At 53.3% G+C, this 24,410-nt stretch overlaps 1 protein-coding gene across 5 annotated transcripts in view; it reads left to right on the top strand.

Annotated features, from left to right (window-relative positions):
• Positions 1–457: 457 nt before the first annotated feature.
• The window catches only part of PAK6 (p21 (RAC1) activated kinase 6), a 37,243-nt gene continuing 13,290 nt past the window's right edge, over positions 458–24,410 (top strand). The window contains exons 1-3 of one of the 5 annotated variants that reach the window (XM_055316829.1): positions 458–1,014; positions 1,803–1,886; positions 13,267–13,383. The gene's annotated coding sequence lies outside the window, so the exon portion shown is untranslated. The other 4 variants (XM_055316830.1, XM_055316831.1, XM_055316833.1 and 1 more) reach the window with 4 other exon arrangements.

Below are 24,410 nucleotides of genomic sequence, written 5' to 3' on the forward strand. Positions count from 1 at the left end.
AGTTGGGCCCAGCTGCAGCCAGAGCCTACCCATCCTGTCCTGTGGTGCCGGGAGCCAGGGTGGGGGTGGGGGTGGCCTGGGTTCTGCGGGCTGGGGGAGGCTTCCACGGAGCCTGGCAGGCAGCCCTTCCCTTCCCTCCCCCTCAGTCAAGGAAGGCAGGGAAAAATGTGTTTTTATAAATAGCTCCAGCCCCAGCTGATTTGTAAATTCAGTGGGTTTTTTTGTGTCAATGACATCACCCTCCTCCCCATAGCAACCCCCGACGATATCAAAATTGCCAAGCAACGTTGGAGCAGCTCCGTGCCCCAAACGAGCAGGTCGTTGCCTGAGGATTTAATGGAGAAATCCCAAAGTGAGCCTGGGTGCGTGGTGGAGGAGGGGCGCGCTGCTGCTGGGAAGGCAGCCGGAGCTCGCTTGCGCCTGTGTGCAGCCTGCCAGGCAGCCCTGGGCCTGCTGGCGCTCCTCGGCCAAGGCCACGCTCCCTTTGACAGCGCTGCTGTTGACAGATGGGGGAGGGCACTGCTCCCTGCCTGATGTGCCAGGAGCTGGGAGCAGCCATCCAGGTGACTAAGCCGGCCCACTGGCACTGAGTCACCTGCTGGCCCCCAGATTCCTTCCTCCCTTTTCGCATCTGATTATTTTGGGAGCTGGAAACTCGGAGCTGCACCTGGGGCCCGCCCCTTCCAGTCCTTCCCTCTCTACCCTGGGCTCTAAGGAAGATGGGACCTATCAGGAATCCGCTGCCTCCCCCTAAGGATATGGAAGATGCTGTGGGGGCCCGAGGTTCCAGGAGAGAGATGCTGGCCGGCGAAGTGCAATAGCAGATATGGTGATCAGGCTGCTGTGTCCTCTGGAGGTGTCAGGAGAGAAGGGGAGCCGGGTCCATGCTAACTGGAGTTCTCCCGGGCTGCTTTGAACTCACCTCCCACAGGATATTGCTGTGAATGAGTGGCTTCTAGGGTCAGAGTGGCATTTGGAGAGCAAGGCTGGATTGGCTGAGGCTGGCCTGTGCAGGTAGGTGGCTCTGGGTTGGGTGTGTGTGTGTATGAGGGTGTGCATGTCATCCCCTCCCCCTCCTGCTGAGGACAGAGAGCTGGGGACAACGGAGGACTTGGTAGCAGTTAATCCTAACTGACTCCAGACCCTCCCAGACCCTAAGATGGGTGCTTTGGAAAAGGGACACCAAGCGCCTGGCCTAAACAGGACGAGGAGCAGCTCCAGCTCAGGCCCAGACCCTCTATGAGGCCACAGGACAGAGACACGGGAGGGTTTCAGGTAGGGAATGGCCGAGGGGTAGGCCAAGGACGGAGGCCCACCTGCCAGCACGCCAGACACCGCACTGGCTGCCCCCCTCTCTTCTGACAGCCCCAGGGAACTAAGGAGACAGCCTCCTACCAACAAATTCTGTCATCCGACCATGTAGTGCCAGTCAGCACCGAAGCGTGTCCTCTGCGAGCCCACAGGGACGTATTCCCAGAGGAGGGCGCTGGCCAGGACGTGGCCTCCCCGTGCTCGGGGCCCGCCGGGGCCGCCGCTCGGCCTGGCGCCCACGGAGCATGCTCCAGTGTGTCAGGCAGAGGGGCGTGGGCCACCTCCCCGCGCCTCCCCCAGAGGGCTGGCAGGCTCGGGGCCACACCGGTGAGTGAGCTGCCAGGGGGAGCAAGGCTCTGTGCCCACAGGGGCAGGACACCAAGACGACACCAACCAGGAGCCTTTGGGAGAAGCGGCTAAGCAAGAAAAGCACTGAGGTTTTCTTCCTCCTTTCTCTCTCTCTCTCTCTCTCTCTCTCTTTTTGCCTGAAGGGAGTGCCTCTTCCTGGGCTAGAAACGAGCACTGGCCTGCAGTGAGTGAGGAGCCGCACCCCCAGCGCCCCAAGAGTGGCCACGGTAAGGTCCCTGCGGCCAGGGGGCCGGGGCCGGGGCTCGGGCCCTGCGGGCGGGGCTAGGGCGCCAAAGCGTCCAGGCTCGGGCGGAGGCTGCGGGACTCCGGGATGAGGAGCCGCACACCCCACGCCCCACCCGGGCCTGCTGCTGCCTTCCCAGGTTGATTTTGAAACAGCCTGGTGCAAGCTGGCTTCTGGCTTTCCGGGTGGAGGAAGAAATGCTTGTTTCTACTGTTCCTGCCTTTACCTCCCGCCCTCTTGCTGGGCCAGGCTGGTGTGGTGCCACCGGGACACCCCTCAGGGAGGCCCCACTCACCCCCACCACCTCTCTGGGACACTCCACTCAACTATTCATCCCATAGATATTTATGGAGCACCACTGGGACCCAGCTCCCAGGCACGCCCTCGTGCAGAGTTTGACCTGGCCGAGATTCTGACTCTGAAACTTGGCGGGAGGTCCGGTTCAGGGGACCGCCTGGCTGGGCACCATTGCTTCTCACAGGCCCCAGGCTCCCCAGCTCTGCTGCAGGGTTCAGGACACGCTTGGCTCCAGGAGGGTCATGCCCACTGGGTTCGGGGCTTAAAGTGCTGGGGCTACATGAAGAAGCCAGGCGAATCCAGCGCAAGCGGTTTGGTCTTTCCCTGGTGTCACACAGCAAGGCTGGAGGGTCTTTCCCTAAGCTGGTTCTGGTGGGAACTGGGTACCAGGAGTAGAGGATGGACTCAGGGCTACCCGACCCCACGGAGGCTCTTCTAGCTAGGGATAAGGCCTTGGGGCCGAGCAAGGGGGCCCCTCTGCAGCTTAGGAGGGGGCCTTGAAGCTGAAAAGCTCTGTGCACTTGAGAATGGGTGCAAGGTGGCGGTGTGGGGGCTGTACAGACCTTTTGGGCTCCCAAAGACAGACTGATTCTTTATGAGCTGAGCTCTCTGGAATGTACCAGGCACAGGGAAGGTGCAGGTGGGTCTGGGGGTCTCTAGCCACAGTAAAGCTCACTCAGCATAGTACCCAAGGATGAGAGGGGGTGCCCTCTGTCCTGGAGAAGCACACTGGACTTAAGTCCAGATGAACTGCCAGTGTCTCCCAATCAATTAAGCCCCATACCTGGCTCTGGTATGAGGAAAATGACCCAGCAGTGGAGGTATTTGCCTCCTTGCAAAAGGTGACTCCAAGCCTAGGGGGTCTCCGATGTATGCAGAGCTGAGCAGCTGCTGATACCCATGCTCAGCTGGCAGAGGTTATGGAGTGCCAGACAAACAGCAGGCCAGCTGCCTGGGCTAGGAGGAAGCAGAGGGTAGAAGCCAGGGTACAGGTGGCATGGGAGGGCAGGAAGAAGAGAGGTTGCCTGGGGTTTCAAGAGGGCTCAGGGAGGGCTCTGGATGGCTGCTTTCTTATACCTACCCATGTCCGTGGGAGGGGCTGGCAGGAGAGAGGTGGAGACACTGAGAGACAGTCCCAGAGATGCTTCTAACACACTGTGTCCTGGGTGCAGAAGGCAGGGAGGACTGTCCTGTGGCCCGAAGCAGAACCATTTCTCTAGGATACCCTCGACACCATAAGTGGGAAGGCCCAAGACTCAGGACCAACTCAGGCAGTAGGAAGGTTGCTAGCCAACCTCCTGAACAGGCATTCGGCAGCCTGACCCTCAAAGAAGTGAGTTAGCCAACAAGTTGGGATAGAACATGGAAAAGGAAACTTTCGAGGCAGAAAGAGCTCTCGACTACCTGGCCCTGCCAAGGGAAGCACACTGACCAGAAGCTGCCCCCTCATGAGCTCTGCCTGAGGGCACACTCAAGGCTAAGGTGAGAAGTAGAAGACGTGAGATAAAGGGAAACTTGTCTGTTCTTGGCAAGACGTGGGCTCCAGGCGGCACTTGGAGGTGGCAATTGGCACCTGGTTCTGCTCTCTCACTTGCAGGGGTTGCCTGATGACTAAGTACAAAACACAGGTGGCAGAGACGGGGTGGGGGGAAAGTGCTGATAAATGAAGGAACGAGCCCGTCCCCTGGAGAGCTTACAGCTCTTCCCCAGAGGAGTAGAAAAGGGAGCCGAGCTTGGAGCCAACCCCACCAGAGACCAGCTGAGCTACAGAGCTTTGATCGGCAACAGGGTGGTGATGTTCCTTTGCCCACCCCAGGCCCCAGACTCGCTGCTGAAGCTGTCAGCCATGACCCATCGAGTCCAGATAATTTATAAATTTAGACCAATACTGGGAGATGGATCTTAAAGTAGAACCTAACAAAGATGGATAAAAACAGATTAGTTGAGAATGGAAAGCAAAGGAAGAAGCCGTTGGAACAGCAATGGGCAGAGGATGCATGCTCAAGGAGGTATACAAATGCAAGAGGGAGAATGGAGAATGCTGGGAAGGAATGGGAAGGAATGCCATACCAGCTCCAGTTTTTCCTGAATGGCAAATTGTCAGCCACTGAGTTTCTCCTAGAAATGACTTGAGTCTGTTGAGAGTTTCCTTCTCCATCTGGGGTCTAGTTTCAGGTCTTGAGGACTTAAAACAGGCTGACAGGAAAGGAATCAAGAGGCCTGGTCCGACTCCTTTGTGGGTCTGAAATTCTGTCACGTGGTGGCCCTGATTCATTGAGGAACTGTGTACTCACGAGCCCCACTTGAAGCACAAACTTGGAGGGGCTGCTTGCAGGGGGCCAGACCCAAGACCACAGGGGACCTCTTGATTGTTCTGGCAAGTGACTTAGAAATGCCCAGGAACCACAAGGTTCAGACTCAGAGACTTTATGCTTTTTCTGCTGAAGTTATCTGTTCTACAGATTTAGGAAAGGTAATCCCAGGTTCTGTCCACCGCAAAGAGTAAAGTATGTCCCAGAACATGGCATACTTTCATATGCTGGGGGGAATTAGCATGCAAAAAATGGGTTCCAGTTCCCCCATAACTGCACAGACCCACATTAGCCCAAGCAAAGAGATACCCATGCTGGCCAGCAATTTCTATAAAACCTCACTACAACACATCAGGCAGTGCAGAGACCCAGGTCTTTATAGGAGGGGAGGCAATGACCTTTTTCCTACACCTGTGGATCTTCTGTGGCAACCTTCCCCCCTCCCCGCCCCCCTCGTGCTGCCTCAGTCAGCAACTGCTGGCATCTTTCTGCTTGGCTCTGGTTTACCCAAGTCACAAAGCACTCAAGCCCCTGGGCCACTGGCTTAGGAGGTGGAGGCAGATCTGTGTTCTCTCTCACACTAAGGCTGATCAGGACTTAGAGAGGGGGTACCTCTGGGTGCTCAGAGAAGCAGATCCAGAAAGCTCAGGTCAGCTAGTGAGTTGCTCTGGTTTCTGAACCCCTTGTGTCAGGGACCCAGCCCGCTCCACCTCTACCCTCAGGGCAAATAGCAACCAGCCAGTCACCTTTACTCAAGGTAAGTAAAGGTGCTGCCTGTTGCCTGCCTGCCTGCCTGCCCCAGCTCCGGAAGGCTGCAGGAGCAGTGGCAGGCAGAGTTAAAACCGGGAGGACTGGTTCTCTGGTTCAGCTTCCTGGCCTGGAGCCTCCAGCCTCCATTTTCTTTCTTTTAGCTTCAAATGAGGAAGGGCACAGAGAGTGGAGGGAGCCAGGGGACCATCTATTCCACAGCCCCACGTGCATCCCAAGCACAGTTCGGGGTCAGTGAGGTGGGGCGCAGAGGAGGAAAGGACTGCCCCCAAAAGAAGCTTGCCACTTTGGATTGCCGTAGCACATTCGAGCCCAGAGGAGTCTCTAAGAATGTTTAATCAAGCCCCATAATTTTATAGTGGGAAGCAGAGGCCCAGGGAAGGAAAGTGTGTCCTGAGATCACACAGCTAACTGGGGCCAGAGCCTTGGTTTCAAGCCTTGGGGGTCCGCACCTCCCAGTCCTATACTCCCTCACTGCCCACGCTGCCTTTTTTGTTAGCAGCAACATCAAATGTGTCCCCCAAGCATGGGCAGGCAAAAACTGCAAGGTGACCTGATGGCTTGGAGGCGACAGCCTGGCCCCATACACTAGGAGGCCAGACAGGTCCTGATGATCCTCTGTGCCTCCTACCCTAACAGGGGCCTGGCTCTGTACTAGCACCACCCCGGCCCCACCCTGTCCTGCCCTTGTATCTTGCCCAGCATGCAGCCCCAGTTCAGCCCATGTTCATTCATCAGTGTCCCCCAAGGAGAGGCTTTGCCCCCCCAGCCCAGGATACTCTCCAATAAACAGATCCAGCTAATTTGTAAATGGATTGACTTATGTTCTCCTTGTCTCAGGAAGCATTTTACATTTTAACCATAAAGCTGGCTGTGCCTTAAGCCAAAGAAGAAAGTAATGATGACTATACCTAGGAATGAAAGAGAGATTCCAGGGCAGAAGTCAGAGGAGACACACAGGAGACCCTTCACTTTTGGTGGTCTTTTCACCAGTATATACCATGACCCCCGGCAGGAAATTAAATAGCCAAGGGCCACCACCAGAGGTTAGATCCCAGAAGCAGGAGGCCTGCTGCCTGTCAGCTGTCACCCTGTCACCAGGCCCAAGCTGAACAAGAAGACTTATTTTCCACTATAGTGGGTCTTGGTATGTCTGGGATCCAGAAAGGTGGTGTCCCATGCCCTGGAGAGGGATGGAGCCAGGCTCAGAGGCAAGAATGCAAGGCCAGGAGTGAGCGTGCATACAGAACTCCTGTGGAGGAGAGGATGGAGAGACAGGAAAACTGCCCCCACACCACCCATCATCCCAGCAAAGGTCACTGTGCCACTAGTGGACACAGCAGTGCACACCAGCACCCTGCCATGGAAGCGTTCACACATAGATTCCACAGGCCACTGTCCCTGGGGTAGTCAAGATGTGGACCAGAGACTAAGGAAGGAAAGACCCCCAGGAGGGATGGCAGTAGCTGCCTGGGCCCCTCCAGGCCCCTCTACACGTAGGCCAGCCCAGCCAAGTGGCCGTTGGATAGGCCATGCTGTCTAACACTGACTCATGGCAGGTGCAGAAGGGAGCTCTGGGAGCATTATAGTCAATGTTCCCAAGAGGCCACACTGCCCAGAGTGTGTGAACTTTGTGCATTTAGAGCTAAGATTTTGTCCCCCAGAGGGTTGTGGACGGGGCTAAGGCAACCAATATCATGTTTCCTCAGACTCCTCCCTTCGCTAGGGCTCTGGTCTGTCCTCTCACGGGATCGGGCACAGGCCTTCTGCTCCCCCCACTCACCTGTCCTTCCTGAAGCCAGGCCCTGGGATCCAGGGCACAGGTGCCAGTCACAGCCCTGAGCCCACCTTAGACAAAAAGGGACAAAACTGCTAGAGGCTCAGAAGAGAGAAAAAGGGACAATGAAGGGTTTCCATTCAAGCAGCTTCCAGCTATTCATTCCGCTAGCAAAAATGCCAGCCAGAGAACTGAACTGCCAGCAACAGACATTTGGACGGAACTTTGGAGCCCATTAAGAGCAAGGGCTGCAAAGTGATCCTAGTGAGAAGATATTAAATGAATTCATCATATCTCTAAAATGAGTGTCCTTGGAACATAGGTAGCTCTTTCTGTGTCCAGCCCTCCCCAAGGTAGTTCAGCACCCCCATGAAACTGGGAAGAGGGCTGCAGCCTTCTCTGTCCCTGCTTCGGCCCCCTTGAACTGGTGGACGGTGGCCTCTGCATCTGAGTGCTTGTTCATATCACCAGGCCCCTTGAGGACTGTCAGGCAAGCTCAGCCTCCGGTGTCAGTTTGCATTTGGAGAGGACAAGCCCGTGTATTCCAGTCGGCATAGGAAACCTAGTACAGATGCAGAACTTGAGAAAAAAAAAAAACAGTACAGGTAGAGAGAGGCTGGAGGCTTCTGGATGTGGTTCACCTCTGCTAAGGTTCAGGATGGCACAAGGACACATCTGTCCAGCAGCTGGCCTGGTGAATCCCATAGGCTTTTCCCAAACACCTAACTGGGCCCAGACACTGCTGCCACCTGGGGCTAGGGTTCTCTATGGGATCTGTAGTGGATAGACCTATTGGGTTGACACAATAGCAAGTTCTCCTGGAAGAACCCTGGGATTCGCCCCTGTGGCACTCACACTGAGCTCTGGTGCTCCCTGTAGCAGCTGCGTGCCTGCATGGCATGGGGAGAGGAGCTTCTGCCTTGGACCCTCCCAATGAGGGCCAAGGGTCAAGAGCCTCTCACCCTGTCTGGGACTGCAGGTCCTCAGGACTCCGGCACCCCAGTGCTCTAGCCTCATCATCCCATCACCTTCCCAAGAGAAAGGGACACAGTTTCCCCTGTCATACACATCAAGATTGACACTGAGACACCCTGGAAGCCTAGAGAGGCAGAGGGCTCCAACCCTACAAGAACCCATGGTCTCTGTAGCAAGACTGCCTATGTCTCTCCTGCCTAAGGGCCCCCAAGGGCTGGGCATCGTTGGTTCCCTCCATTCATACTCCCAAACCCTCAGAGGTTTGCACCTGCCTCTCAGCCCCAACAGCAGAAATATACGTGCAGTCCCATCAGGTGAGGGGCACTGGCCCAGGCTGCCCCTTGAGCAGGAAGGGACAGATATTGGGCACCCTGGAAGAGAGGGAGAGGAAGGGGTCTTTTCCAAAGTGTGCCTCTCTCCTAGGGCTGCAGGGTGAGTGTGCAGCTGCCCCTCCTGGAGCCCAGGCTCCAGGAGCTCCTCCAGCCAAGTAGTAGTAGGTGTGTCAGCACCCACTGCCTCAGCAGGGCCGCATGTAGGCCCCATAGCACCAGACCTAGGCTAGGTCTGTGAAGGACAGATGCAGGGACTTTAGGCAGGGTGCTGGCTTATGACTGGGAAAATCTAGCACCTGGCTCCCAGCAGGGGACTCAGTGACAGGGTGGATGAAACTGAGGCTCCCCTGCCCACTTGCACCCAGGGCCATGTGGGGGTCTTCATGCCCTCCTCAGAAATGGGGGAGGGAGGGCACCTGGGTGGCTCAGTGGTTTAGAGTCTGCTTTCTGCTCAGGTCGTGATCCTGGGGTCCTGAGATTGGTCCTGCATCAGGCTCCTGCAGGAAGCCTGCTTCTCCCTCTGCCTGTGTCTCTGCCTCTCTCTCTCTGACTCTCATGAATAAATAAATAAATCTTTAAAAAAAAATAAAAAAAGAAATGTGAAAGGGATATTCCCTATATATACTTTGTGTCACATGACCCACCCTTCTTGGGTGGTGGTCAGAGTTGGCACAAGGAGGCCAGTGTTCTCCCACCAACTGTTCACTGGGACTTGACCCCACACGGTCATCTTGTATCAGACAGTTCTTGGAACCAGGGACCTCTGAGCAGCATAGATAAGAGAACAAGGTGGGGGCAGATACCCTTGGGTTGAAACTCTGGCTCCGCCACTCAATAACTATAAAACCTTAAGCTAGCTCCTTGACCACTGTAAGCCTGTTTCCTTGTCTGTAAAGTGAGAATATGACACTATAGTACTCTGTGCCAGGGCTGCTATGGGGACTTAAGTGAGATATGTGTAAATATGCCCTAACTGGCAGGCACAATTATTTCTAATACTAGTGGAGAGCAGACTTACCCAGACGAAGGAGCCCTGGAAGTAGTAAGTGAGCCTGTCAGCAGTTCTTGTTCCCTAGGAAGATTCTCAAGTCACAGAGCAGAAAGGTACGGGAAAGGATAATGTGTTTTTGTTTCAAAACCACAAGTAGATCCATATCTTTCCTCTTTGGCCCTAACCTGGGCTCTCAGCCCTGGCTGTTGGCGCTCAGATGTTACAACAGGCCCCAACAGCCAAAGGCTAAGAGACAGCTGGCTGGGAAACACCCGCCCTGCTCCCTGTGCCTGACCTGTTGCCCTCTCAGACAGTTCTGCTTGGCCAATGCCCCAGAGCTGGAAGGGCTCCAGCAGCATTGTCCATGGTGAAATGTCAGTTCTCGGTGTCCCTGTATACAGCTTCTGTCCAATTTGTAGAATGGGAGCGCATGGACAAGAAGAAGGCCTATACCAGCCACCAGGGTTCTTCAAATAAGGGTGTGCTTAGTCCCTTTCCCTGGGCTCGGGCAATGCCACCTGGGAACAGGGCCAGAGGGAGGCACATGGCTCTGGCCCCCAGACTGTTTTCTGCCACTGCCTGGGCAAGGCTGAGTCGGGCATGGATCAGAGGATGGGGCGCAGGGTGGTGGGGACAGGGAGGGGATTCACATACCAGAATTAATCATTCAGGTCCCATTCTGCACATCCCAGTCATCCCAATTTGCAGACGGTCATCCAAGCCAGTGTTGCAGATTCATCTGTAGATGCAACTGAAGTGCAGAAACTTGCAGTTGGGATGGCCAGAGAGGTCCCCTAGTGTTATTTAGTATCCAGGACGGGAAACTTTTCTCTAGCATATCTGAGTTCTTAACAGCTCTTAGTGATGGGGGATTCATTAGCTCCCAGGTCAGCTATATTTGAGAATCTCTGCCTCTCTTATGGACCCAAACCCCATCTCTGCTCCCACAGTCTCCTAGACTCACTCCTACAGGGTGAGGATGCATGGGCCCTGACTAGTAGCCTTTCCAGGACACCCAAGCCTGGATTCAAACTAAATTAAATACTAGTTCAATTCTGATAATATTATAATGATCACACTTTATTGTAGTTCCACAGTTCAAAAATATGGCTTGGAGTTCTAGTTTTGGTATATAAGTTATTTGTATTTTTTTTACAAGTTACTTATATTATTTTTTAAGTATTCCTTATTTTTTTAAGATTTTATTTATTTATTCATGAGAGACAGAGAGAGAGAGAGAGAGAGAGAGAGAGAGAGAGAGAGAGGCAGAGAGAGAAGTAGGCTCCGTGCAGGGAGCCCAATGTGGGGACTCGATCCTGGGTCTGCAGGGATCAGACCCCGGACTGAAGGTGGCGCTAAACCGCTGAGCCACCCGGGCTGCCCTACAAGTTACTTATATTAAAAGAAAATAACTCCTGTGTGCATCCGTGAGTCAGTAAAAAATAATTTAGGGTGTTGATTCAGGTTCAACAACGTAATGCAGTTCATTCTAATTTTGTTCATGGTTCATTTAAAATCCTCAACAACCAGTTTCCTGAAGCCTCCCATCCAGCACAACCTGCTTCCAGTAGCCAGCATTTAGCCAGTGCTCCTACATCCCTAGGTACCTACTCTGTGGGGAAAGCCATACGCACCAGCTGCCCCCGCCCAGCCACATGACCCCCTCAGCCTAGGCTCAGTAGGCAGCTTCCTGGGGGCGCCACAGGAGGTCAGGCCTCAGTGTGGCCCTGTCAGAGGAAACAGAGAGAATCCTCTTGGGAAAGATGCAAAGAGGGGGACGGGAGACAGGGGGCAAGAGCAGGAGCAGAGACTAAATATAAGTGCGTGGAGCGAGCAGCAGGGCGACCTGAAGTTAGCTGCTCAGTTTCCATGCCACTAACCCAGGGCTCACCTGTGACGGTATCTCCCCTGATGCTCTGACGCCCACCACCATACTTTCCTGTGAGGGTGGGGGGTTGGGGGAGGTGGGCTGCAGTGTGGACAGAAAGGGTGCAGGTGTTCAGGGCTGGTGAATTCCCATTAGCCATCTTAGCTTGGTTTGGCAGGAGCCTATTGTAAATCATGCATAAGCAATAGAGCCCATATGCAAAATGCTTTATCTATAAATTGCATTGATAGATCTAAAGAATCAGTGAACAAAAATGATACATGGCAATAATAAATAATTAAAATTTGAGGCACCCAACAATGACAAAAACTGCAGCACTGTCCTCAGTCCCCACTGTGACATTGGTAGTCATCCAGCCACTGCTTGAGGGCAGCTATTTGAGGTCTAGATATACTGAATTTCCAAGCCAGGATCAGATACAGCCAACTCTGGGGCCCGAGTCTAGGACAGCAAGGGTCTGCTCACTTCCTTATTTTTTTAAAATTTTATTTGTTTATTCATGAAAGAGAGAGAGGCAGAGACACAGGCAGAGGGAGAAGCAGGCTCCATGCCGGGAGCCCAATGTGGGACTCGATCCTGGCACTCCAGGATCACGCTGTGGGCTGAAGGCAAGCATTAAACTGCTGAGCCACCCATGTTCACTTCCTTATTTAGGGAAGAGACAGCCAGGTGGTCCTGCTTCTCCCCACAACACACATACTTGCTGATTGGGAAGAAGCAGGGCAAAGGGCAACCAGGAGTCGGCCACTCTGAATGGCCATCCCAGGCCGGGGCAGTGCTGGGGACACATAGGGGATCCCAGCTCTATAATCAGAGCCACTCTCTGGGAGTGCAGGGCTCCTGGAAGCTTTCTTTCTCCGAAAGGTCCCCTTGAGGGGGGGTGGGCCATAATCCAGAGGCAGAAGTTCTCAGAACTGAGCAGGGTCTGACAAGAGAGTTGGAATCTCTTTAAATCCTGGCTTTCCTGCCTGCTTACGGGAACCACCCCCAGTCTTAGGGACAGATAGGCCAAGATGCCCGGTTTGGGGACCCCAGGTGAGACTCCCAAAGGGGTGTAGGTGGGTGCGCGCAGACCCGCCGCACCTCTGGTATCTGGGAGGAGTCGGCTCTGCGGCCTCCAGTTGCGCATCCGCGATGAAAATCAGAGTTAATCACACAGCAAGGCGCCCAGGACAGTCCAGGTCCGGCCTGTGCGGCCGTCCAGGGGCCGTGGGGCCACCGGCAGGTCGCAGCGGGCAGACCCGCACCAGGGCCGGCCCGAGCCAGAGCCGAGCGACTGGAGGAGGCGGGCCGGGCGGGCGGTGGCGCCCCGCGGGCTAAGAGGCTCGGGCCGCGGCCGCGGCCCCTGCCCCCGGGGCGACTTTTCCCGGGCTCCGTGTCCGCCGCGTCCCACCTGAGGCCACGCCCTGAAATCAAACTCGCGGCCAGGTGAGGCCGGCGCAGCGCAGACTAGTGAGCGCGGCCTGCGCGCGGCGGGCCCGGCGCCGAGGTCCCTCCCGCGGAGGGCGGGCCCGGCTCCCGCGGCCTCTCGGGGCTCTCCGGGGACTTCCCGCCGGGCAGGTGGGTGCCCCGGGCAGCGGGCTGGGGCCGGGGCCGGGGCCGGGACGCGGGGGCCCGGTGTCGGCCGGCGCGGCGCCCTTCCCCCGGGGCCCCTTCCCCGAAGTCCGCGCTGCGGGGCGCCCCGTGCACCGGGCGCGGCGGCGGGGACGGCGCGGGGCGGAGCGGCCGTGAGCGCGGGGCCCGCCCGACCTCCGCGTGCGCGCCGGTGCTTCCGGCCGGGCCGCGGGGCTGCGGAGGCGCGGGGGGCGCGGGGCGGGGCGGGGGGCGCGGGGGGCGGGGCGGGGCGGGGGGGCTTCGCGCCCGGGGGGCGCCCGCCGCCCCTCCTCGGCGGTACCGGAGACGGCGGCTCTGTCGGGAGGCAGGCCTGGGGGCGCTCCGAGAGCTCTGGATTGCGGCCAGCGCAGACTCCACGGAGACACACACTACATTTGTCACAATGAATTTCTGATCTGTTTCCACCCAGGCCTCAGAGGACTGGCGGGGAAGGTCCCCCGTCTCCCCTCTCCTCGGTGCCTGAGAGCTCTGCCCGCTGAACGGTGAGGAGGCAGGAGGAAGAGGAGGCGAGGAAGGCGGCCGGGAGGTGAGTGAGGAAGCTTCAGCCCCCGGGAAGGTGTCCAGGAGCCTCCTCAAGACCTCGGTGAGGGGCAGGCTGGAGGGGGCAGTGGGCAGGCAGGTCGCCCTCCGGGACGTTCTGGGTACTGTCAGGCAGGGGTCCCTTACAGGTGCCGTCTCTCAGGCCTTGGTGGCTGCACATTGTCATTCCCACCAGCCCAGCCCACAGCAGGCGGCAGCTATTCAGATGCCCTGCCTGCCCCGGCCGGCCTCTGCTGTCATCAGGTGTGATGCCCGTCTGGGGCAAGGTGGTGTCACTGAGGCTGGTGCCCTGAATTCTTGCTTGGGAGAGAGGCTCCCAGACAGGAAGGGCAGTGAACTGGTCGTGTCTGTGCTGAACAGGTCAGGAGGCAGCCCCAGGGACTGGGGGCACATCCCCAGGCACTGATGCTGCTTGGCACATCCCAGCCTGCTCACTCATTCCCCAGATCCCCAACCTGCTAAAATGGATCCAGCTTTTCCCACCCTCGACGAGTGGCATCCTGCCTGGGATGTATAGATGCTGCTAGGAACACCAAGGGCTAAGACGTGAAGAGCTCCCTGGGGTGTGGGCTGTGTTTTCTGTGTCTTGTCCTATTCTGGTCTGTTTCTGGGCTCCCCTGATGTATTTTCCTAGGTCGGGGAAAAGAGGAGGGTCCAGTCTACATCTGTGTTCGGGTCTTTGGGAACTGGTGTAGCACATACTATAATACTGCCCAGTTCTCCTCAGGCCATACATAGGACAGTAGATGAGAACACATTTGGAATCAGAAAGAATTGGGTTCAAATTCTGACTTTGCCTTTTTTGTCTCAAGCAAGTTATTTTACTTCTCTTCAAACTTAAATGTCCTCACCTATAAAACGGGGTGATTGGGCCTTCCTCATAGTATAATTGTGAGAAGTCACAGTGATAAATAATAAATGTCGAACATCCCTGTCCGTGAGCCACCTCCCCAACCTCTAGTTATTGCTTTGGAAAGGTTAAACTACCTGAGCCCTGAGTTCTCTTGGAGAACTTTGAGGATCATCTGGCTCTGTGGCAGGAGATTGTGGTGGCGGATGGGGTGGGGGGCAGTGGTTGTTAGAGCAAGCCATGAGAATAAAGTAAAGGCAGAGGGCCCGTGGAGGGCAGGTAGTGAGGTGGCCCGGGGAAGGGGCCATTTCTGAAAGAGGATCCAGCTTTGGAGGAAGAGACAGCAGCCTGTTCTGTACATGTCACATGTGCTCACATGTCCATGGGAGACCTTGGACACACTGTTGCCACAGGGCTGCCTAGGACAGAGTCAGCCTATGGCTTGAGGCTTCCAGTCCTAGCTCTGCCCTCAGTGGCTTTGTGATCTGGGGCAAGTCCTTCTCTGGGCACCAGGCATGTTAGAGAAGCTTGGAGGCAGAGACACTGGATTACCATCTCAGACGGTGTTTCTCTCTGAGCCTCGGTTTCTTCACCTGTAAAACAGAGCTCATAATATCTAGCTTGTAGAATTGTGACCATAAAATGCACTAGTAAGAAATACCTAGCACACCGTCTGACACGTGCTCTGCACTTTATACCTGTCTGTGTGTATGTTCCCTTTCTGGTCTCCCCTTCCCTCTCCCCAGCCACCTGCATCTTTAAGATACATCCAGTGAAGCAGCTTTGACCCATACCACAATATTGTGAGCCTAAAGTGAAGAGGGGAACCAGAGATACAGAAAGTTAAGAGCTATAAAACATAATCTTTTTGTGTTATTGGGGGACTTAATCCTGTGACAAGGGACTTTAGAGGTTCTTTCCAGCCATTCTCTAAGGACTCTGTGATGAGGACTCAGGCCTCTGCATGTAAAGGCTGCTGAAAATCTGGGATGGTGAAGAGGTGCCCGGGTCACAGCCCTTTCAGGAAGGCCATTCTTTACTTTTCCCTTGGCGATAACCCCGTGCCCAGGAAAGCCCAGTGCTGTGGATTCTAAGTACAGTGAACAGAGGTCAGAGGGCTGCTCTGGCTTGAGCCGCTGCTGGACCACAGCACTGCATTAGTAGGCAGGCCTGAGTCAATATTGACCTTCCTGGCTGGCCAGCCTGGCTCTTTGGCCTCTCATTCAACTGGAGTGTTGACACAAGAGATTGAATGAGCTTTATTATCATATTCTTTTCAACAACAGCCCCATTATCTCTGGGGATTCACTGGGACCTGTAGTGTGGGAATAGTGACAAGGGCAGGGAACCCAGGTATTTTGGCTTATGTGCATAATGCCCTCCGCCCTGCCTACTCAGCTTCTCTCTGAGCCTGTCCAGTGGGACAGCAAAACCTCAAGGTACTGCTCAGCATCCTGGGAACACTCCGTGCCTCAGCACGGTGGCTCTGGGCAGATCTCACTGAGCCTTTGAGCAGTGGCAGTGAGGGGCACAGCCTGGGTCTAGGACCCATCCACCCTGCAGGTGACAGTTGTGGAGACAAGGTAATGAAACTCTCTTCAGGCCCCTCCTCCTGGTGAGACTTCAGGAACCAGGAAATGGTGCTGGGATGCCACCTCTCCTGACTCCTGTCATGTGAAGAGGGGTAGATGGCAGGCCCAGCCCCCTGCTAGCAGCTGAGGGAGGATAGAGATCTGCTCCACACAAAGGATGAGGTACAAGGGGACAGAAGGACAGGGCAGGGGCCACAGGATGGGGGAGGAGCTCCCCATCACCGAACATATTCTTGCCGACCACAGGAGCAGGCCACAGACACGTCCCTGGCAGAAATACCACTGAGTTACTGAAAGTTGGCCAGGGACAGAGGGATGGCCAGACCCCCTGAGCAAGTCCCATAGCACATGCATCACCATCTCTTCTGGCAGGTGGCACAGATCAGGGTGGTGTCTAGCAACCATCCATTTGGAAAAGCAAGCCAAACTGCCTGAGACCAGGGATTTTGTTTTCATTACCACAGTCCCTCAAACTTGGAGCAGAGTTAATATACAATAAATGAATGTATTGAATCAATGAGTGACTAGCATAATTCTATATTTAAACAAACTCCAGAAAGTAAAATTTGAGAAAAATATTCCTGGCCAAATCAGAATACCTCAGTGAAAGGCTGGCTTCTGTCTATGGTATTCTCAACCAGGGGACCGGTGAGGCCCGTCATTCTTCACAGAGGGGTGTGTAGGATGACAGTTCCCAAAGTGGGTTACAAAGAGGTCAGACAACCCAGCTACAGATCTCCGGGTGGAAGGTCCCAGCCCTGGAGATAACATGGTCCTTTTTAGGCCACTCTGTGCCTGAATGTGGTCAGAAGTGGAGGTACCTTTCTAGGTGCTATAGAACTCTGGGGCTCAGGGGGCCTGGGGGGCTCAGTCACTTAAGCATCCAACTCTTGATCTCAGCTCATGTCTTGATCTCAGGGTCATAAGTTCAAGCCCCACATTGGGCTCCATGCTGGGTGTGGAGCCTATTTAAAAAAATAATAATAGAAGAACTGAGGGGCTTGCCTCTACCCCAGCATCATGATTCTAGAATAGTTCCTTTCCCAAGGCATCATGAACAGGCCTGAGAATGAGACAGGGTGTGGTGGTGGAGGGAGACAGCTGCCTGTCGCAGCCTTCACATCAGCTCAGATAGACACAGGTCTTCCCCTTCTTTGCTGCTTTCCTTGGGCAAATGATTCGATCTTTGTGAGCACAGGTTTCCTCATCTGCATAGTGGGTACAGTAATAGCCCTGCCTTATAGGCTTGTGGTGAGGAGATCCTTTATGGGACTTGATCAGGCCAGAGCCTAGTGCCTACACTAAGCACCCTGAGTGGTGATTGCCAGAGTGAGTATTTACTAAAAATGCCTCAAATAGCCCCTTTGAACTAGAGCAGGTACTGTTTCTCTCCTCATGTACCCAGAGAAGCTGGCAGAGGCAAATGAGTCCATTTCCTTGTTACCACTGGAAATGCTGCAGCCTAGAAAGGAGAGTGGGCTGAAGTCACCAGCAGGAACTAGGAACCCCACAGTCTGGGCCACAGCAAGCCGGTGCTCAGTTGTGATAAGCCGGCGCTGAGCCTCCCTCAGAGGAAGCCCATGTGTCTCTCCATTCTGGCTGACTAGTGCTTGGAGTCGGGCCCGTGGTGCCTCATTTCCCAGTCACCCAGATATGGAAGGGAATCCCACCAGCCTCGTTCCTAAAAACTTACCCGCATCTCAGGACTGACACAACCAACCAAATCCTGCTCCCTTCAGAGTAACTGCTAACTCCTCTGGACTCACTTTCCGGAAGCCACCTTCCTAGCCTGCAGCCCACTCTTGTGGATCCCTTCAGTGGGCTACAAGTCCTTCCTTGGACAGGGATTTGATGTGTGGAAATAGCCAGAACCCACTCGGAGCTGGGTGTGGATGGTAAGGTGGGTGACTCTGTCGGACACCACCACTGCTGATGAAACAGCTTGGTGGGGATCCCTGGGTAGCGCAGCAGTTTGGCGCCTACCTTTGGCCCAGGGCGCGATCCTGGAGACCCGGGATCGAATCCCACATCGGGCTCCCGGTGCATGGAGCCTGCTTCTCCCTCTGCCTGTGTCTCTGCCCCTCTCTTTCTCTGTGACTATCATAAATAAATTTTAAAAAAAAATTAAAAAAAAAAAAAAAAAGAAACAGCTTGGTGGCCCTGGCGCTCCAGCCCCTGGCAGATAGATGTCTCCTCCCCCAAAGAAGCAGTTTGAGAGGGTAACCCACTCTCACTGTGGCTGTTCTGCTTCTTCCCATTTTGGACTCTAGACCAGCCTTGCCACGGGGAGCCCACCACCCAACGCCCTTGTAGTCATGGAACAGGAGCATCAGCCACACAGCTCTGCCCAGCACTCCCTGAGCCAAGCCTGCAGGTTGCCCAGCTTTAGGCTGAGACCCAACCAAGGGGCTGTGGGTCTGTGCCAGACAAAATACACTCCTGCTGCTCCTGCAGCTTTTCTCACATATGCCAGGTCCTGATGTCACGGCCATCAACACAAGCTCTTTGGAACATCTTACCCACCTCTTGCAGGGCAAAAACAAAACCCAATTCCAAACAAAACAAGGGTCAGCCTACAAGTCAGGACAACCCCAATCTCCTCTGGCCTCTGACTCACAGATGAGCCCAGGAAAAAACCGAGCAATCTTGAGGGAGCTGGCCCTGGCCCACCCCTTCTCCACACTCCCATGAGTCTACTCAGGCTGCTCAGCCTCATGCCTGTTTATAGAGACCCCCAGGAAAGAGATGAACAACCAGCCCAACTCCCTCAGAATGAGCAAGGTGGACAGAGCAGGGGCTCTGGAACCAAATGTAGGTTCAGACCCCCAACTCAGTCGTTTCCTGATTCTGTTCCCTTGGGCAAGTTATTTAAGCTCTCTGAGCCTCCTCTAGAATCATGGGTAATAATAGTAATTCCTACCTCCCAGGGTTGGTGAGAAAATTAAACTCATTGATCCTTGGAAAGAGCCTAGCACATTCCCTTTCTGGCTCCTACTCTGACATGACAGCCTACCCACCGGTGACGCCAGACCTGTGGCTCCCTGAACTCTCCCACCAGCTCCACCCTCAGGTTTACTGGGTGTGGCAGTATTTCCTCCAGAAAGCCTCTGCCAGGAACTGACGGGCTCCCCATCTGCCAGGCTCTGGCTTGGAGGAAGCAGTCTCAGCGGGAGCTGTGCCTGGGGAGCTTCCTTTTCAAACTGGTTTAGACAGGGCTCTTCCCTCCTGGTGCCAGGCATCCTCCTCTGGTCTAGTTGGGCCAGCCCAAGGCCAGCAGGTGATGTCTGCAGCCATTCAGAAGAGGGAAGTTCAAAGCATTCCTCAATCACAAGGATGGATCTCGGCCTAAGAAAGAACCCTCAGCATCCCCCTCCCCTGCACTGGGATGAGGTGTCTGACAGGAGAGGCTGGGGCAGCAGAGGGCTGCCTGTGCTGGTGCTCTGCTTCTGCCCATCTCTACTTCAGAGTGTCAGGTCCATGTGATTTCCATCAGTCTAGGCAGACAGAAAGGCAGAGACTGGCTCTTGGAGGGAAAATCCTCTTCCTCCTTCCTCCTCTCTCCTCCCTCCTCAGGGTATCTTCTTTAAGGAAGGCTCCCCTACGAAGTGGATCAAGTGTGGATGCAAAGAGGTGGAGATACTAGGATGGCAACTTTAGGGGCTAGCATGGGCTGATTTACTACTACGGCCTCATGGCTGATGTAGCAACTACCTTCCCTCAGCCCCTAGGCCCTTGGGCTTGGGTCAGAAGGTAGGAAACCAGGCTGGAAAATGGAGACCTAAAAACAGCAAGACAAGGGCTCTAATCTGGGCAGGTGACATGCTCCAAGGTCACAGGCCCCATTGCCAGAGAGATGCAGAATGTCTGTGTCTCAGGGGTTTCACACCCAATGATTTGGCAACATTGGACGCCTGAGTGGGTGAGTGTGTCTCTTAGAAATTCAGTCCTCATGATCACTCTTTATTCTAAAATGTTTGGTTTTCTTTAGAAAGAAATTCTAGAGCGTCAGCTGGGTGGCCCAGCTGGTTAAGCGTCCAACTCTTGGTTTCAGCTCAGGTCATGATCTCAGGGTCCTGGGATGGAGCCCTCCTTTGGGCTCCACATTCAAGATGGAGTCTGCTTGTCTCTCTCCCTCTGCTCCTCCCCCTGCTCACGTGAACCCTCTCTCTCTTTTTGTCTTTAAAATAAATTAATACAATCCTAAAAAGAAAGATGGAAAGAAATAGAAAATAAAGAAAGAGAGAGAGAGAGAGAAAGAAAAAAAGATCCTAGAAAGAATAAGAATTCCCTATTCCTAACCTTTGCCATCAAGAATTCTGCTTTGGGGCGCCTGGGTGGCTCAGTTGGATGTCTGCCTTCAGTTTGGGTTGTGATCCTGGGGTCCTGGGATCGAGCCCCACATTGTTGGGTTCCCTGCTGGGTGGGGAGCCTGCTTCTCCCTCTCCCTCTGCTGCACCTCCTGTTTGTGCTCTTTCTCTGTTAAATAAATACATAAAATCTTTTTAAAAAAATTCTACTTTAGACAAAGAGAAAATCTTGGTAGTTTAATTTATCCCTGGCACCCACATGTGTGGACGTTTTGCCCCAGCACGTCATGGGTTCCAGGAGAGCCCACCAAACTTGGGACCCTACGTAGTCACTCCCATTGGACCTGCAGCAGGCGACAGCCAGACTGTGGGTCCCCCCCCCATCACTGCCTCCAGCTTAAGATTTTACCTTTCACATTTAGATCTGATTAATTTGGGGTATGGCATGAATTCATTTTTCAGGATTCTTTTTTTTCTCCATATGGATATCTAATTGTTTCAGCTACATTTTCTGAAAAGATCATCTGTTCCCTACCATATTGCAGTGTCACCTTTGTCATAAATTAAGTGACCTTACATGACTGGATCTATTTCTGGATTCTCTCTTCTGTTCCACTGGGCTATTTGTCAATCCTTGTGCCAGTTCCACACTATATCAGTTATTATACTGTTAAAATAAATCTTGGTATCTAGTAGTGTAATCATTCAACCTTGTTCTTCAAGATTGTCTTTACATTCCTGATTCTTTATGTTTCTCTGTGCATTTTGGAATCAGTTTGTCAGTTTCTACCAAAAGAAATATGCTGAGACTTTAAAAAAAATTTTTATTCATGAGAGACACAGAGATAAGGTGGAGACACAGGCAGAGGGAAAAGCAGGCTCCCCACAGGGAGCCCAATATGGGACTCAATCCAGAACTCTGGGATCACACCCTGAGCTGAAGGCAGATGCTCAACTGCTGAGCCACCCAGGCGTCCCTATGCTGGGATTTTGAGAATGAAACAAACCTGTAGGTTAATTTGGAAATAGTTGATATCTTTATATCACTGAGTCTTCCAATCTGTGAGCATTCTTTAATTTTTTTAATAATGTTTTATATTTCTCAATGTAGGGACCTTGCATATCTTTGATTAGATTTATTCCTAGGTATTTGACATTTTTAATGTAAAATGGTAAATGGTGTCTGAAAGGCTGTTTCCCTGGTAACACTTCTGACAGCAAATGAGAAGGGTTTTTTCCTTCCTGAGGCCATTTCTCCAACTTTCAGATACCAACTGGATATTCAACAATTCAATTCAATTCTAACACTACCTGGAGGCAGCACGGACCCCACAGGCTCTGTCCCACAAGCCATCCTCCACTGTGGATGCCAGTTGTGAGTCTTGGGCCCCCCATACTTCTGACCAACTGGCTATAAGTTGAGGGTTTCCATGAGCCCCTCTTCAGGTTCTATAATTTGCTAGAACGGCTCATGGAACTCATCTGTTATAAAAGGTACAACCCAGGCACAGCCATGTGGAAGAGATGCATAGGGAAAGGTATGGGGTAGGAGGCACAGAGCTCCTTCTATGCCCTGTCAGCCTTGATGTGTGCACCAACCCAGAAACTCCCTGAATCCTGTGTTTTAGGGGTTTTTATGGAGGCTTCATTGCGTAGGCGTGATTGATTAAATCATTGACCGTTGATGATTAACTCAATCTCCAGCCCCACTCCTTCCCCAGAGGTGGGGCAGGGCCGAAAGTTTGAACATTCTTTGCATTTGGGATTTCAAGGGTGTTAGGAGTCTATGCCAGGAACAGGAAACTAAGACCAAATATCTATTTCCCATTGTACCACAGAATCTTAAAAAAACAAAACAAAACTGTATTTTAAAGATTTATTTATTCATAAGAGACACACAGAGAGAGATGCAGAGACACAGGCAGAGGGAGAAGCAGGTTCCCCGCAAGGAGCCCAATGCGGAACTCGATCCCAGGATCCTGGAATCACACCCTGAGCCTAAGGCAGGCGCTCAACTACTGAACCACCCAGGTGCCCCTAAAAAAATTTTTTTTTCTATTTGTTTGTTGTTGGTCTGAAGAAATACAACTGATTTTTTTTCTTTATATTGACCTTGAATCAAGGACCTTCTAAATTCACTTATCTAATTCCAACAATTTGTATGCAGATCTTTCTCAATTTTCTGTGGACACAATCATGTTGTCCCAGGCAGTGTTGGACTCACCACATTTTGGATGAGTCTCAGCAGCCTCTTTAGGGGGGTGGATTTCCCATTAGCTGAGTGACTGGCTCTGATTTCTGACCATACTCCTCACTCCTCCAAAACCTGAGCTCAGTTCATTGCTTCCAGTAGCTCCGGACCCTCACTGCTACAACCCTGGGCTCTAGGACTCTGTGGTGTCCTTTTTCCTCAGGCTTTTCCTGCTGCCTCTGGGAAAAAACTTATTCTCAGGAAGGGACCCAGGGGGGGAATCCCAGAGCCATTTTACCATTTGCTAAAATGCTGTTCTCACACATTCCTGCAGAAAAAGCTAGGCACTCAGGTAGGGCCGAGGGAGCTGGGGAGAGGGATGTTTGGGGGTAAAAGTATTAGCCCACTCTTCTGCAGCTCTAGGGGATGTCCCTGCACCTGCAAAAAAGTATGAGTTCACTCAAGAGAGTGAGGCAGGGAGGGTAGAACCATCAGTGAAGCTAATCTTAGGGACAGAGTCTATCTGTGAGGCCATAAAGACAGGACTACAGAATGAAGACTCTTGAGAGGCAAACACTGAGAGGGAGGAAGATGTTTTATCAAATTGCAAAGCATCTACATAATGGAGAGGTGGTAAGGTGCCCAGGTCCCTCAAATTAGGTGTGGCCCCTTGACCAGCGAATCTGACAGGAAAGGTATGGGGCCTCTCTCCTGGATTTGCATCTGCTCACATCCCGATGTCTGCTTGGAAACAGGTTCACAGAGAAGCAATGCGGCAAGAGAATCAGCGCCCCCCGCCCCCTGCCGCCCTTGCACTGGGGGGTCTGCTCACTTAAGCCTCCCAAAGCCTGTAAGGCACCCTTTATTAACCCTGTGTTATAAATGAAGAGCCCCGAGGCACAAATCACATAGATCGCTTGCTCAGAGCCTCCCCAGACTAGCGGGAGACTCCCTATAATTCACCTGCAACTCAGCAAGTATATTTCATTCCAAAGGCCTTGGTCCTTGGGGGTCCTGCACATGTGGATTTGCAAACAGGAAGCATTTGGTAGACTCCCAACATCAAGGCCCCATAAGCGGCTGACATTCCAAGAAGTGTGATGTGGATTCAGATTGATTCACACGTGCTGAATTCCTCGTGGAAAAGCTGTGGCTGTTCCAGGAGCCCTATCTTTCCACCAGCTACTGCCCATGGTCTGTGACCTCCTCCAGAACCTGCTAAGGTGATCAGGAAAATGCTGTTTCCAGAGCAGGAACCAAAAGAGAATGCCATGGCTCTGCCTGTACTCCAGATCATTGGGGTTTTGTTCTGGTAGTTTATGTACAAGACCTCGTATTTGGGTGGCTCAGCTGGTTCAACTTCTGACTCTTGATTTCAGCTCAGGTCATGATCTCAGAATCCTGTGATCAAGCCCCGTGTCAGGCTTTGTGTTGAACGTGAAGCCTGCTTCAGATTTTCTCTCTCCTTTTCCCTCTGCCCCTCCTTGCTCACATTCTCTCTCTCTCTCTCTCTCTCTCTCTCTCTCTCTCAAATAAATAAACAACAACAAAAAGAAAACAGCACCACACCACCAAAACTTTGGATAGATGGAGGACCCAAGCATTCAGTTCAAGAAACATACCTGTTTCTTGAAACCTAGAAGTGACCTTTCCTGGTGACATTAGAGCCCATTGAGTATATTTACCATGATAAAGAAAAAAAATTAAAAACAAAATCCAAAAAAACCATGGAGCTGTTTTGAGCTGCTTCCGTTACAAAAGCATTCAAGTGAGCACTCCCAACAGGTCTTCCATCAACATGTATGTGGTCCTGGCCCAGGACTCCCTGAAGGCAAGCTGGAGTCCGTCACCAGGGTTTCCAGCCCCCCCCCCCCATCTCAAATCTGCGTGCCCATGTCGCTGGTAGCTGTTGACATTGCTCACAGGGCCTTAGGCAAAGTCCAGATTAGCAAGGGCAGGGATAGAGGTTTGGCTGCAGGTAATGTTTTGCACAGAGTTCTGACATTCAAGGGAAAAGAGCCCAAAGTGGGGAGGCACTTTCTTCCTTGGGGAGACTTACCCCTACACAGCTGT

Source organism: Nyctereutes procyonoides, unplaced genomic scaffold (assembly GCF_905146905.1).
Source record: "Nyctereutes procyonoides isolate TBG_1078 unplaced genomic scaffold, NYPRO_anot_genome, whole genome shotgun sequence".
Classification (NCBI taxonomy): domain Eukaryota; kingdom Metazoa; phylum Chordata; class Mammalia; order Carnivora; family Canidae; genus Nyctereutes; species Nyctereutes procyonoides.